Here is a 6,869-nt window from a genome sequence, read left to right on the forward strand (position 1 = left end):
ATTTCATGAGACCCCTTGATATCATTGGATACATTCACTGAGGGTTCCAAAACGAGGGAAGAAAATCACTAACCATAACTAGTCCCAGGATGAGGTACTGGAGTAGGCTCTAATTCCAGCTCTGCTGCTAGCTAGTTGTGTGACTGAATAAGGTAGTCTTCTTCTCTATAAAACAGGGAAAATGTGCCTGTGCCTTATCCTTCTCACAGGGTTATTGTAAGACTTAAATGAGAACATATGGGTAGAAGCACTTTGAAAACTGTAAGGAAGGGTATAATTGTAGGAATTTGTTATTATTGCCTTTCCAGGCTTATCCCTGCTACCTACTCATTCTCACTCTACTCACTCTAGGCTCCAGCCAAAAAAGACAATTCTTTGTTTTGCCCTGTACTTTCTTGTTTCTTTGTACAGTGTTTGCTTTGTCCTTCGTCCAATGGTTAAATCACTACCCATTTTTTAAAGCTGAAATCAAATGCTACGTTCTCCAGGGAAGTCTTCCATGATCCTACAGCCTTCCCTCTTGATGCCACATAGCACTTTGTTTTGTGCATCTCTGGTGCACTTTTCTATTTTGTTGTATATTACAGTTATCTTTACTGTCGTTGTCACTGTTTTTTAATCTCCCTTCTAAGAGTAAGTTCCATGAGGGCAGCGACCTGTGTTCTGCACACACTTAAGAAATGTGTTTGGCATGAATGAGTGAGTGACTGGGGGAGTGAGTACTAGGAGCTACCTCATACATTCTCTGGTCCAACATCTTCTCTTTACAGAGAAGACACCTGAGACCTAGAGAGTGGCCCAACAAAGTTAGCATCCAGCTGCTCGGTTGTGTACAACTCTTCATGACTCCATTTGGGATTCTCTTGGCAGATACTGGAGTAGGCTTGCCATTTTCTTCTCCAGCTCATTTTGCAGATGAGGAAACTGGAGCAGAGTTAAATGACTTGCCCAGGGTCATACAGCTAGTGAGTTCTTGGTGTCAGTTTTGAACTCGTGAGGTTGGGTCTTCCCAATTCCAGAGCACTATGGCGACACCTACTGCCTTTAGCATCTAGTGACTGACTCCCATTTCAGGGTTTTCCCATTACCCCAGTGTGGAGTTATCTGTGTTGATGTTTTATCCCAACCTATTACACTGTAAGGTTCTTGAGGTTTTGGACTGCAATTCAGTTAAAACTTTCTCTCTTCCCCCAGTATCCAGCACAGGACTTCACAGGTAATAAATGATTAATGAATTTGCCAAATTGTTGAATTGTTATTCAGAAAAGGGGGGGGGGGACCCTATCTGTAGAGGAGCAGGCCCAAACAAGGAAAAACAGCACATGGGGGAAAAGGACTCATTCTAACTGTTTAGCTGATGTCCCAAAGGCTCAGCTTGGGAGAGTTCTCTGTTGCTAGGAAAGGAAGATGCTATCAGGCCTCAAGTCTGTCTCTGTGTGGAGGTCTGGAGGAGTATAGAGTGCTGGAGGCTGAAAGGATGCAGTCTGGCTGTCAGCAGCTCCAGGGCCTACCATCTTTGCTCTCCTCTGGAAACAAATGGAAATAAATGGCAGGCAGAGGAGGGCAAACCAGGCTTCCAATCAGAATGAAATAATAGGGAAAGCAGCCCAGAAGCAATGCAAAGTCATGACTGAGGGGACAGAAAATCTTCCACTGCAGCAATGCTAATTCTCCAAGTGGTGCATTGTGGCTAGGACCTCAGAGCTAGAGCAGGTCTGGGTCCTCAGCAGAACAGGGCAAAGCCTTGAAGGGACTGATCCAAGAGCTGTTTGCCCTGTTCATTTTAAGCGCACTATAATTTATCTCTTTCTTCCTGTCTCTAAATCAAAACCAGCCCTCACGAATGGCAGCCCCAATGGCCTGCAGAGCATTAGCCTGGTGCCAAGAAATGAAAGCCTGGAATTCAACAAAGGACTGGCAGGAGGTAGAAATATCATTATTTTCAGGGATTAGAGCAAAGAATAGATGCATTTCTTCTCCATCTGGAGCAGAGGGGATACCATTTGTCAACATGTGAGACTTGAAGGATCAGAAAACCACAGGGATCGCATAATTTACAACTATATGAGACCATACAAATCATTTAGTCTAACCCCCCCCTACACACACACACACACACACACACACTCACTCACTCACTCACTCACTCTAAGGAGGAGCAAAATGAAGAGCCCAGAAAAGTGAGGGAAAAAACAACTCAAAGTCTTACTGGTATGAAAAAGGAGATCCTGAATTCAGCCTTTTCATCCAAATGGACACATTGCTACCCCTTGCTATGATTTCCCTACTGTCAACATTCAGCAAGTACTTTTAAAGTGCCAGTTACCTGAATTATAAATTCCTTGAGGATAGGGGTACCTGAACTTTGTATGTCCATAGCACCTACAGTATTTTGTACACAGTACCAAAGATAATGAATCTTTTAGTATTTTGGCATGGCAGCTCCCTCTCTCCTCTTCACAATTTAGCAGACTTGTTTATGAGCTGCTACAGGTAGCTACATTTATTGCCTAGAAGCCAAATCTATGGTCAAGCGCTGTAGTTTGTTTTTGTAAGTTTTGTTCAAGGAACACTTCACTAAGTCTTCCCAGGATAGCCCTCTAAGGCTATTTCAGCATGGATCCCCTGAGGGAAGACAGAGGTCCACTGAAAAGAGAAGAGTTGTTGTCTTAAAGGTTTATTACAAACACAATATCTATAAAGACCTGAAAAGGTCAAAGGGAGAGAGGGATTCTGGGATCAAGTTGTGTTGATATGATTTAACATTGATCAAGAAAAATGAGTTGGAGACAGTGTTGCATAATGAAAAGAGCATCTGACAATTTAATACAATACAGGTATTTATTAGCCCCTACTGTGTGCAAGACACTATTCTAGACTCCAGAGATACAAAGATGAAATATAGCTCCTTTCTTCAGGAGCTTACATTCCCCTGGGGTATTGGGGGCAGGGAATAAAAGCCCCAGATTCTATTTCCTGTTCCACTGCTACTTAGCTATTCAACCTTGAGCAAATTATTTTCTCTCTCTGGGCTTCAGTATCCCCATCTGTAAAATCAGGAAGTTAGAACCAGATGACCTCAAAGGTCTTGTCCTGTTTGAACATTCTATGTTCTCTGGCATTCCACTATATTATAATTTAGTACTAATACGTACTCTGTAATTGTGAGTTAAGTACTATGTGCCTAGACCTGTGCTTGGCATTAGATCAGGCAGGGAAAGGAGCAAGAGGGTGACATGGGGAAAAAGTACTACATATTTCCTTTCAAAAAGCTTGTAGTCTGTTTGAGGGGGTAAAAGATTAACATAAGCAAAACCATTAGAAAATAATATAGGGTAGGATATAACTTAGCGCTTATACTGTGCAATGTAGTAAGAAGTACAGGGTAGTAGAACTACAGGAAAAGGGTAGTAGGAGTGCAAGGTAGTAGGAGTACAAGAAAAGGAGATATTAGAAAGGCCTGGAGTAGTCAGGCAAAATGTTGTGGGAGAAGTGAGACCTGGTCTAGGCCTCGAAAGATCATACATTTAGATAGGCAGAGGGGAGGGAAAAAGGCAAAGGCAAAAGTCAAATGAACTGACTCAATAGGTAACAAGTCTCCTGGGCCTGGAGGTCTTCAAGCAGGAGCTGGGCGACCACTTATCAGGAAAGAAATAGAGAAGATTCTTGTTCAGACAAGAGTGTCCTCTGGGGTCTCTTGCCACACTAGGATTCTGTATCCTACAAGGGAAGAGTGGAAACAAAGGCATAGAGTCAGGAATAAACCTGGAGCGGAGGGAAGGAAGAGATTGTAAGACTAGCTTGACTAAAGCAAAACCAAGGAGTCTTTAAGGAAAATTGAGAATTACCAAGGAAAGAACAAGAGCACTGTGGGCTAAAGTTTGGGTCTAAAATATAACACTGTAGCACTCTCTTCAGGAGGAATCTGTTAAGATCTCACATCATAACAGGCTGAGGGAAATTGAAGGCAGTATCCTTGGATCCTTGGATCCAGTGTTTTCCTGGGAAACAGCACCAGATTAAAAACTTTTCAAATGTCCTCTACTCAAACAGGAACTGTGTTTCTGGGAAAAAAGCAAAACCACTCGAATCAGGGAAGGGAAGGAACTCCAAACAGGAGTGGCATGGGTAAAAGGAAAACTCAAGCTCACTATTAAAATGAGGTGACAGGTGAGGAAACTGAGCTTCAGAGAGGGGAAGTGACTTCCCCAGGGCCACTAATCTGTTTCATGTTACTCCGGGATGAGAGAAGATGAATCATAGACTGTCAAGAGTTGGAAAGGACCTCAGAAATCATCTAGTTTTAGACCAATCACTCCCTATCAGAAATTCCCCCTGCTCGAGCTTAAAGTTTCAAGTGGTCCTCCCCCACCCTCCCCTGAGGCAATCCTGATATACTTTGAAACAGGACTGATTGTTAGGAAGATCGCAATGCACAATAAAGCAGTTTTAAGGTACTTCCCTAGGGATCAGCAGCTAGGACTTTGCCTTTACAAGGTCCTCATTATAATATTCAAATCACTTTTATATACACTGTCTCCATAGATTCTTAACCTGAGGCCCATGGCATAGATTTCAAGGGTTCTGTGAACCTGGAGGGGAAAAAATGATATCTTTATTTTCACTGACTTTTGTCTGACTTTGTAATCCTAGGTATTTTATTTTATGCAATTTTAAAAAAATTATTCTGAGACAGGGGAACATTGGTTTCACTAGACTGCCAAAGGAGTCTGTTGTTGTTGAGTTGTTTTCAGTCCTTTCCGGCTCTTCGTGACTCCATTTAAGGGTTTCTTGGCAGATATTGGAGTGGTTTGCCATTTTCTTCTCCAGCTCATTTTACAGATGAGGAACTGAGGCAAACAAGGTTAAGTGACTTGTGTAGCGTCACAAAGCTAGCAAATGCTCAAGGCCAGATTTGGATTTAGGAATGACTCCAGGCCCAGTGCTCTATCCACTTTACCACCTAGATGCCCCTAAAGGGGTCTATATTACACAGAAAAAGTTAAGAATCCTATACTTTGGAGCAGCTAGGTGGCGCAGTGGATAGAGCACCGCGCCTGGAGTCAAGAGGACAGGAGTTCAAATCCAGCCTCAGACTAGACACTTGACACTAGCTGTGTGACGCTGGGCAAGTCACTTAACCCCAATTGCCTTAAAAAAAATTTTTTTAATTAAAAAAAATTTAAAATCCTGCAATTCTAGATAATATCCTAGTATGGAAAACTTCTTGGGAGGGAAGTATAAGCTCTAAGATATGTCTTTGGTTCTGCCCATCTGAATTATGTTATGGGAGTGCATTTACAGTGAAAATTATTTAATGAGTTTACTACATACTCTCATTTATCATTAATGATTCATTTACATAGTGCTTCACATCTCACAAAGTATTTGCTTCACAACCTAGCTATGAGATAAATAATGCAAATATTATTATATCCATTTTACAGTTGAGAAAACTGAGACTCATTGAAGTTAAGTGACTCACTGAAAGTCACAAACAATAACCACGCCTTGTGGACTCAGTGTTCATTTCGTTATTCTATGTTCCATTTTTAGTTAAAGCTGTTCTAGAGTAATAATCAGACTTCCTAGATATTAAGTCCATTGTACCCCTAATCTCATAAAAATTCTAGAATTTTAGACCTAGAAGGAATTTTTTGGATTATACAATCCCTTCATTTTGGAAAGAAAGCAAGTCATTTAACCTCCTTGAGGTTCTATAAAAGAAGGTGGTTGGACAAGATGATCTGTAAGGACTGACACAACTCAAATTCCACATCCCCATGAACACAGAATATTGGGGTTGGAATGGATAAAGATTATTTCGTCCAACCCTTTCATTTTACTAATGAAGAAACTGAATCCCAAAGAAGTAAGATGAAATGCCCAAGGTCACACAGATAATCAATGACTTTATTTTGTGTAGGCACAGAAAGAAACTCTCTGCTGGTTGCTGAAAAACCTCCTTTCCAGGTCTCCAATAGATGAAAAAACATTATGCCAAGGATGATTTTTAAAAGAATTTTTCTGGATCTTTTTCTGTTTTTGCTTTCCGAGCAAAGGAAAAGAATGAAGGAATGAAGGAGAAAGGAAGAAGGGGAAGAAGGAAAATTGTAGGTGGGTAAGGAGGGAGGATTAGTAGGTAGGAGAAGGAGGAAAAGAAGAAAGAAAGGGGAAGAGGGGAATGAGAGGAAATGGCAGGAGAAGGGATGAAATGGGGAAAAGAATAAGCCAGGAAGAAGGGAGAGAAAGAGGAAGAAGAAGGAAGAAAAAAAGGAATAGGGGGAAAGAGAAAGAGGAGGGGAAAGGAGAAAAATGGAGGAAGAGATAAAGGGGAAAGAAAGAAATAGAGAAGAAAATGGAAGGATGAGAGGAAAGTAGGATTGGGAAAGGTAGGGGAAGGAAGGAGGGGAGATAAAAGAAAGGAGGGGAGGTGGCAGAAGAGGAAGAGAGTAAGGAAACAATGGGAGAAGGGAGAGGAGAATGGATAGAGGGAGAGTAGGGAAGATGAGAGAATGGGGAAAAGCAAATGAAGGAAGCAAAAGAGGGAGGAGGGGAATCTATAGGGGAGGAAAGAGAGAAGGAAGAGAAAGGGAGGAGGATGAAGATAGAGGAGGCAGAGAAGAATACTGGAGGGGAGGGGAGGAAGAGTATTGGGAACAATGAGGAAGAATGAGGAGGAAAGAGAGAGGAAGGGAAAGAAGGCGGAAAGGAGGAGAAAGGGGAAGGGTGGGGGATGGAGAAGGAGGAACGAGAGGGGATGAATCAAAAGAAAGAGAGGAAGGAGGATGGAGGAAGGGAAAGAGAGAAAAAAGAAGGCTGGGAAGATACAGGGTAGAGGGAAGAAGACAGGATAGGAAGGAAGAGTG

This window comes from Vombatus ursinus, unplaced genomic scaffold (genome assembly GCF_900497805.2).
Source record: "Vombatus ursinus unplaced genomic scaffold, bare-nosed wombat genome assembly UNPS02000580.1, whole genome shotgun sequence".
Lineage (NCBI taxonomy): Eukaryota > Metazoa > Chordata > Mammalia > Diprotodontia > Vombatidae > Vombatus > Vombatus ursinus.